Source organism: Scyliorhinus canicula, chromosome 15, assembly GCF_902713615.1.
Source record: "Scyliorhinus canicula chromosome 15, sScyCan1.1, whole genome shotgun sequence".
NCBI classification, from domain to species: Eukaryota; Metazoa; Chordata; class Chondrichthyes; order Carcharhiniformes; family Scyliorhinidae; genus Scyliorhinus; species Scyliorhinus canicula.
The window spans coordinates 80930463-80939868 of record NC_052160.1 but is presented as its reverse complement, the minus strand read 5'-3'; the positions used below and the strand labels follow the sequence as shown (position 1 = coordinate 80939868).

At 52.2% G+C, this 9406-nt stretch overlaps 1 non-coding gene across 1 annotated transcript; it reads right to left on the bottom strand.

The window, feature by feature from the left end:
* Positions 1-5337: 5337 nt before the first annotated feature.
* Positions 5338-5529, bottom strand: LOC119979197. The gene has a single exon (XR_005463681.1). It is a non-coding gene; the product is annotated as a U2 spliceosomal RNA (small nuclear RNA).
* Positions 5530-9406: the final 3877 nt, after the last annotated feature.

Here is a 9406-nt window from a genome sequence, read left to right as displayed (position 1 = left end):
TTTGTTTCTTTCATACATACATTCTGGTAATGGAAAAAAAGAACTCCGGACCGAGGGGTTTTACACTGTTACCAACCCCTCGGTGTACATTTGGTGGTAAGACCTTACACTGTGGTCTTTCCCCATTGCGCCTTGGCGGCAGCTGCCCCAAGCTTGAGTGCGTCCCTCAGCACGTAGTCCTGGACCTTGGAATGTGCCAGTCTGCAACACTCGGTCGAGGACAGTTCTTTGCACTGGAAGATCAGCAAGTTTCGGGCAGACCAAAGAGCGTCTTTCACCGAGTTGATGACCTTCCAGCAGCAGTTGATATCTGTCTCGGTGTGGGTCCCCGGAAACAGTCCATAGAGCACGGAGTCCTGTGTTACAGAGCTGCTCAGGATGAACCTTGACAGATACCACTGCATCTCACTCCAGACCTGTTTTGCAAAGGCACATTCCACAAGGAGGTGTGTGGCTGTTTCATTTCCCCCACAACCACTCCGAGGGCAGCGTGCATTGATGCTGAGCCTTCGGGTGTGCATGAAGGATCTGACAGGGAGGGCCCTTCTCACCACCAGCCAAGCTAGGTCTTGGTGCTTGTTTGAAAGCTCTGGTGATGAGGCATTCTGCCAGATGACTCTGACAGTCTGCTCAGGGAACCATCCAACATCCTCCACAGTCTCCTTTTCTCTGAGGGTCTCGAGGACATTACGTGCTGACCACTGCTTCATTGCCTTGTGGTCAAAGGTGTTTTCCTTCAAAAATTTTTCCACGAAGGATAGGTGGTACGGTACGGTCCAACTGCTTGGAGCGTTCCGCGGCAATGAGGCCAGGCCCATCCTTCGTAACACCGGGGACAGGTAGAACCTCAGTATGTAGTGACACTTGGTGTTTGCATACCCGGGGTCTACGCACAGCTTGATGCAGTTGCACACAAAGGTGGCCATCAGGATGAGGGCGGCGTTGGGTACGTTCCTCCCTCCTTTATCTAGAGGCTTGTACATTGTGTCTCTTCGGACCCGGTCCATCTTGGATCTCCAGATGAATTTGAAGATGGCCCGGGTGACTGCTGCGGCATAGGTCCGAGTGATGGGCCAGACCTGCGCCACGTACAGTAACACCGAGAGTACCTCACACCTGATGACCAGGGTTTTGCCCGCAATGGAGAGGGAGCGTTGCTCCCACCAGCCCAGTTTCTGTTTTGCTTTGGCAATGCGCTCCTCCCAGTTTTTGGTGCATGCCCCAGCCGCTCCGAACCATATCCCCAGCACTTTCAGGTAATCTGACTTGATCGTGAAGGGGACAAAGGATCGGTCGGCCCAGTTCCCAAAGAACATGGCCTCGCTCTTGCCACGGTTTACCTTGGCTCCTGAGGCCAGTTCAAACTGGTCGCAGGTGTCCAAGAGCCTGCGTACAGACGCGGGATCCGAGCAGAAGACGGCGACGTCGTCCATGTACAGGGAGGCCTTGACTTGCGTGCCTCCGCTGCCAGGGATCGTCACCCCTCTCATGTCCGGATCCTTCCTGATGGACTCGGCAAAAGGTTCTATGCAGCATACAAAAAGGGCCGAGGAGAGAGGGCAGCCCTGCCTGACTCCAGATTTGATCTGGAACTTTTCTGATTCCCACCCATTGATTGAGACTGCGCTATAGATGTTTGTGTAGAGCAGTTTGATCCAATTGCGAATTCCCTCCCCAAACCCCATTTTGGAGAGCACATCCATCATGTAGGTGTGCGATATTCTGTCAAAGGCCTTCTCCTGGTCAAGGCTGATGAGGCAGGTGTCCACCCTCCTGTCCTGCACGTAGGCGATCGTATCCCTGAGCAGCGCGAGGCTGTCAGAGATCTTCCTGCCGGGTACAGCACAGGTTTGGTCAGGGTGGATCACCGACTCCAGAGCAGACTTGACCCGATTGGCGATGACTTTGGCTAGGATTTTGTAATCCACATTTAACAGTGAAATGGGTCGCCAATTTCGAATTTCTTCCCTTTCCCCCTTCTGCTTGTAGATGAGGGTGATGATGCCTTTCCGCATGGATTCTGACATGCTGCCATCCAGAAGCATACTCTCGTACACTTCCAGCAGGTCTGGGCCCATCCAGTCCCACAGAGCCAAGTACAACTCAGCCGGTAAGCCGTCGCTTCCGGGAGTTTTACTCGTCTCAAAGGACTTGACGGCCTTTGTCAGCTCGTCCAGAGTTAGTGGTTTGTCCAGGTTTTCCCCCTCGTTGTCGTCCAAGACCTCCGTGATAGACGACAGGAAGGTCTGGGTAACAGTGCTGTCTGTTGGCTTCAGATCATACAGTCTGGCATAGAAGGATTGACTGATCCTCAATATGTCAGACTGCGATGTCTTTACAGAGCCATCTTCTTCCTTCAGGCTGCTGATCACAGAGGTCTCTCTGTGCACCTTTGGGAAGAAGAAGCGTGAGCACTTTTCATCCTGCTCCACGGAGCGGACTCTGGACCGGAAGATGACCTTGGAGGCCTCCGAGGTGTAGAGAGAGGCCTGCTGGCTCTTCACCTCTTGGAGATCCTCCTTGACATCAACCCCCATCGACTGCAGCTGGAGTAAGTTTTGCATGCTTTTCTGGAGCCTGGTTGTGACCCCTCGTCTCTCTCTCACCTTCTGTATGCCCTTGAGGATGAAGAACCTTTTGATGTTCCCCTTGATTGCTTCCCACCAGAGATGTTGAGACTCAAAGAGGGGTTTCACGGTTCTCCAACCTTTGTAATCCCTTTTGAGTTCCTGGAGGTTCTCTGGGGTCAACAGTTTTACATTTAGCTTCCATGTCCCCCTGCCCACCCCCTGGTTTTCCTGCAGGTGGCAGTCAGCCAGTAGGAGGCAGTGGTCAGAGAAGAACACCGGCTTGACGTCGGTGGGCCTGACCGTGAAAGCACGGGACACAAAAAAGAAATCTATTCTGGAACGGACGGACCCATCTGGCCGTGACCATGTGTATCTACGCTGCGCTCCGTCTGCAGGGTTGCTGAAGACGTCGAGCAGCTTGGCGTCTTTTACCGTTTCCATCAGGAGTCTGGACGTAGCGTCTAGTTTGCTGCCGGCTCTGCCGGATCGTCCATCCGCATCGATGATGCAGTTGAAGTCACCGCCCAGGATGACCGGCATGGAGGTGGCCAACAGCAGTGGTAGTTGCTGAAGTACAGCCAGTCGCTCAGTTTTTACGGCTGGGGCATACACGTTAATAAGTCTGATAGGGGTGTTTTTGTATTTGACGTCTGCTACTAGGAGGCGTCCCCCCACCACCTCCTTAACGTCGGAGATGGTGAAATTGCCTCCCCGTAGCAGAATACCCAGGCCGGAGGAACGACAGTCGTTTCCTCCTGACCAGATGGATGGCCCGTGGGACCACCAGCTCGACCAGCGCCTGTAGTTGCTGAGGTGTGGAATCCCACACTCCTGCAGGAACAGTAGGTCGGCTCTTACATTTTCTAAGTAGCCGAGTGTGGCTACACACCGCAAAGTATCTTTAATACTTCGCACATTAATTGATGCAATTTTAAAACCCATTTTAAAAAGAGTAGATTTACCAGTCTCAGATTTCAGAGTCCATTTCAGTTGGTTGTTCCAGCTGTTCAAAATTCCCCGTCATGCCGGTGGTGTTCTCAAAATGCTTCACCGTATCAGGGTTTAGGAAGCTGCCATTGTCCTCAGTGTGGCCTTGAGCCTGATGGATGTGCAATGTGGAGGGGGTGGGGGTGTAGCCGTTGTGCCCGGTGTGGCAGTCAGCGGGTGTTGGGGTTGTAGGCCGATTCCCATCGTCCAGAGGTTGGTGCTCTGGTTGAGTTTTGTTTTCGTTCCTGTCTGTGGTCTGGGGGTTCTGTGCATCCCCTCCCACATTGGTGCTTTGCCTCTTTGATTGAGGCCTATTCTTTGATTGCTCGCCTTCATCGCAGGAGTTGTCTGGGCTGTTGAGTTGCCGCTTTTTACCATTCCCCGTCGGGAGTTTCTTTGATTCATTTTTCATTTTCCTCTTTGCTTTTCTTGTGCCTGCCGTTTCCCAGCGCTCTTCACTCTTTGTTCCATCCTCGGTTGTCTCGTGTTCCTCGCCAGATGGGAGTTGGGTTGTTTTGTCAGGCTGTGCTGGGGCCTCCACATTCTGTTGAGGGCCTTGCTGTAGAGTTTCGGCATTCTGTGGTGTGGTGTCTTTGTCGATGGAGGGTGCCTGTAACCTCCTGTGTGGTTGCCTTTTTGGCTCCGCCGCTGATGATTTGCGCATAGGTTGCCCCACGTTTTGGGCAGGCCCTGTAAAGATGGCCGGCCTCCCCACACAGGTTGCAGTACTTGTCTTCCTTACAGTCCTTTGTCATGTGCCCCTCCTGCTTGCAGTTTTTGCAGAAGGTGACTTTGCAGTTGGCGGCCATGTGCCCTGCTTTGCCACAGGTGTGACATACTCGTGGCTGCCCCCCGTAGTAGAGGTAGCCTCGGTTTCCTCCAATGGCGAAACTGGAGGGTGGGTGCAAGATGGTTCCATTGGCGTTCGTTCTCAGGGTTACCTTGACCTGGTGCTCGCCTGTCCAGATGCCAAAGGTGTCCTTTAGTTGTAAGCTGTCGCTTTTCAGGTCAACGTACCTGGCGAGGAACGTAAGCACATCAGACATGGGGACGTAGGCGTTGTACATGTGCAGCGTAACAACCCGGTTTCTCTGCGATGGTAGCGTGAACAGAGGCTCCGCAGTCAGGATAGACAGGGGGCTCTGGTTGCCTTTTTCTTTAAACGCATCCAAGAACTTGATGCAATCAGCTACATTCTTGAAGGTGACATCGAAGTAACCTTTGTTGGGGAAATCTTGCAAGGCGAAGATATCTGTTGGTTGAAACCCGCAGCAGTCGATCAGTACCCGCTTCACGAAAAAGATTCGATCCACAGGCGACTTCCCTTCCGACTTCCTGACTGTGACTCGGACAGTGTTTCGCACTCCCCAGCCTGGTGGTCGGGATGCAGCAGTGGTCATAGCTCCGACGTTGGCTCTTGACTGTACCGGCGTTAGGCCCAAAGCAAGGTTTAGGCCTGCATGAAGATCCACCAATAGCAGCTGAGCTTAAACGTCTCTTCAGTCTTCAGTGTCTCCAATCCACGATCGACATCAAGATCGAATCCTTAGCTTCCCCCGATCAAGTGCGCGACACTTGATGTTAGCCAAAAGGCGGAGAAGCGATAGACTGTGGTATAGATGTTTATGTAGAGCAGTTTGATGGAGTTGGGAATTGTCTCCCCAAAGTAGTTTAGTGATTGAGTGCGAACCTGGTGTTGTAAGACTTCTTACGAGTGAGATAAAGTGTGTATTTGTATGTGTTTGAACTGTTTTTTGACTTGTAAATTCCCCAAGAAGGGGTGGTGTGCACCATTCCTGGAGATACTGCAATACCAGGTTGATGCGTGGAGTGGACGGAGCAAGCCCCTATTCCATCTCCCTGCTCCAAAAATCAATTTAATATATGGTCCCCAGATAAGGGACGTATCAGATATTAAACTGATAAGAACAGATTTTTTTTTTTTTTTTTTTTTTTTTTTTTCAAAAAATATACTTTATTCATAAAATTTATCTTAATCTTTACAGAACATTTCAAAATACCTTGACTGTACATTTCCGTCTCAGTTACATTCATTTGTCGTCAATTCCATTGGGATAACGTTGCACACGTATCCTACTATAAGTTACATTTCTTTTTTCAATATTTACATTACTTTGTTTCTTTCATACATACATTCTGGTAATGGAAAAAAAGAACTCCGGACCGAGGGGTTTTACAGTGTTACCAACCCCTCGGTGTACATTTGGTGGTAAGACCTTACACTGTGGTCTTTCCCCATTGCGCCTTGGCGGCCGCTGCCCCAAGCTTGAGTGCGTCCCTCAGCACGTAGTCCTGGACCTTGGAATGTGCCAGTCTGCAACACTCGGTCGAGGACAATTCTTTGCACTGGAAGATCAGCAAGTTTCGGGCAGACCAAAGAGCGTCTTTCACCGAGTTGATGACCTTCCAGCAGCAGTTGATATCTGTCTCGGTGTGGGTCCCTGGAAACAGTCCATAGAGCACAGAGTCCTGTGTCACAGAGCTGCTCGGGATGAACCTTGACAGATACCACTGCATCTCACTCCAGACCTTCTTTGCAAAGGCACATTCCACAAGGAGGTGTGTGACTGTTTCATTTCCCCCACAACCACTCCGAGGGCAGCGTGCATTGATGCTGAGCCTTCGGGTGTGCATGAAGGATCTGACAGGGAGGGCCCTTCTCACCACCAGCCAAGCGAGGTCTTGGTGCTTGTTTGAAAGTTCTGGTGATGAGGCATTCTGCCAGATGGCTCTGACAGTCTGCTCAGGGAACCGTCCAACGTCCTCCACAGTCTCCTTTTCTCTGAGGGTCTCGAGGACATTACGTGCTGACCACTGCTTCATTGCCTTGTGGTCAAAGGTGTTTTCCTTCAAAAATTTTTCCACGAAGGATAGGTGGTACGGTACGGTCCAACTACTTGGAGCGTTCCGCGGCAATGAGGCCAGGCCCATCCTTCGTAACACCGGGGACAGGTAGAACCTGAGTATGAAGTAACACTTGGTGTTTGCATACCCGGGGTCTACGCACAGCTTGATGCAGTTGCCCACAAAGGTGGCCATCAGGATGAGGGCGGCGTTGGGTACGTTCCTCCCTCCTTTATCTAGAGGCTTGTACATTGTGTCTCTTCGGACCCGGTCCATCTTGGATCTCCAGATGAATTTGAAGATGGCCCGGGTGACTGCTGCGGTGTAGGTCCGAGTGATGGGCCAGACCTGCGCCACGTACAGTAACACCGAGAGTACCTCACACCTGATGACCAGGGTTTTGCCCGCAATGGAGAGGGAGCGTTGCTCCCACCAGCCCAGTTTCTGTTTTGCTTTGGTGATTCGTTCCTCCCAGTTTTTGGTGCATGCCCCAGCCGCTCCGAACCATATCCCCAGCACTTTCAGGTAATCTGACCTGATCGTGAAGGGGACAAAGGATCGGTCGGCCCAGTTCCCAAAGAACATGGCCTCGCTCTTGCCGCGGTTTACCTTGGCTCCTGAGGCCAGTTCAAACTGGTCGCAGGTGTCCAAGAGCCTGCGTACAGACGCGGGATCCGAGCAGAAGACGGCGACGTCGTCCATGTACAGGGAGGCCTTGACTTGCGTGCCTCCGCTGCCAGGGATCGTCACCCCTCTCATGTCCGGATCCTTCCTGATGGACTCGGCAAAAGGTTCTATGCAGCATACAAAAAGGGCCGAGGAGAGAGGGCAGCCCTGCCTGACTCCAGATTTGATCTGGAACTTTTCTGATTCCCACCCATTGATTGAGACTGCGCTATAGATGTTTGTGTAGAGCAGTTTGATCCAATTGCGAATTCCCTCCCCAAACCCCATTTTGGAGAGCACATCCATCATGTAGGTGTGCGATATTCTGTCAAAGGCCTTCTCCTGGTCAAGGCTGATGAGGCAGGTGTCCACCCTCCTGTCCTGCACGTAGGCGATCGTATCCCTGAGCAGCGCGAGGCTGTCAGAGATCTTCCTGCCGGGTACAGCACAGGTCTGGTCGGGGTGGATTACCGACTCCAGAGCAGACTTGACCCGATTGGCGATGACTTTGGCTAAGATTTTGTAATCCACATTTAACAGTGAAATGGGTCGCCAATTTCGAATTTCTTCCCTTTCCCCCTTCTGCTTGTAGATGAGGGTGATGATGCCTTTCCGCATGGATTCTGACATGCTGCCATCCAGAAGCATACTCTCGTACACTTCCAGCAGGTCTGGGCCCATCCAGTCCCACAGAGCCAAGTACAACTCAGCCGGTAAGCCGTCGCTTCCGGGAGTTTTACTCGTCTCAAAGGACTTGACGGCCTTTGTCAGCTCGTCCAGAGTTAGTGGTTTGTCCAGGTTTTCCCCCTCGTTGTCGTCCAAGACCTCCGTGATAGACGACAGGAAGGTCTGGGTAACAGTGCTGTCTGTTGGCTTCAGATCATACAGTCTGGCATAGAAGGATTGACTGATCCTCAGTATGTCAGACTGCGATGTCTTTACAGAGCCATCTTCTTCCTTCAGGCTGCTGATCACAGAGGTCTCTCTGTGCACCTTTTGGAAGAAGAAGCGTGAGCACTTTTCATCCTGCTCCACAGAGCGGACTCTGGACCGGAAGATGACCTTGGAGGCCTCCGAGGTGTAGAGAGAGGCCTGCTGGCTCTTCACCTCTTGGAGATCCTCCTTGACATCAACCCCCATCGACTGCAGCTGGAGTAAGTTTTGCATGCTTTTCTGGAGCCTGGTTGTGACCCCTCGTCTCTCTCTCACCTTCTGTATGCCCTTGAGGATGAAGAACCTTTTGATGTTCCCCTTGATTGCTTCCCACCAGAGATGTGGAGACTCAAAGAGGGGTTTCACGGTTCTCCAACCTTTGTAATCCCTTTTGAGTTCCTGGAGGTTCTCTGGGGTCAACAGTTTTACATTTAGCTTCCATGTCCCCCTGCCCACCCCCTGGTTTTCCTGCAGGTGGCAGTCAGCCAGTAGGAGGCAGTGGTCAGAGAAGAACACCGGCTTGACGTCGGTGGGCCTGACCGTGAAAGCACGGGACACAAAAAAGAAATCTATTCTGGAACGGACGGACCCATCTGGCCGTGACCATGTGTATCTACGCTGCGCTCCGTCTGCAGGGTTGCTGAAGACGTCGAGCAGCTTGGCGTCTTTTACCGTTTCCATCAGGAGTCTGGACGTAGCGTCTAGTTTCCACCGAAACCCCTCTGTACATCCCTCAACCATATTGAACCTCCCTGCACCCCCCCCCCTTTCAAAATGCTGCTTCTGCTGACATTTTAATTTTCCCCGAGAAAGTCGACGAACGGCTGCCACCTCCGAGAGAACCCCAGCGTTGACCCTCTCAAGGCAAACTTTATTTTCTCCAGCTTGAGAAACCCAGCCATGTCATAGAACATAGAACATAGAACATAGAACAGTACAGCACAGAACAGGCCCTTCGGCCCTCAATGTTGTGCCGAGCCATGATCACCCTACTCAAACCCACGTATCCACCCCATACCCGTAACCCAACAACCCCCCCCTTAACCTTACTTTTATTAGGACACTACGGGCAATTTAGCATGGCCAATCCACCTAACCCGCACATCTTTGGACTGTGGGAGGAAACCGGAGCACCCGGAGGAAACCCACGCACACAGGGGGAGGACGTGCAGACTCCACACAGACAGTGACCCAGCCGGGAATCGAACCTGGGACCCTGGAGCTGTGAAGCATTTATGCTAACCACCATGCTACCCTGCTGCCCAAAGTCACTGACCCAAGTCTCCACACTCGGGGGCTTCGAGTCCCTCCACATTCAAAGGATCCGTCTCCAGGCTACCAGGGAGGCAGAGGCCAGAACATCGACCTCTTTCACTCCCTGAACT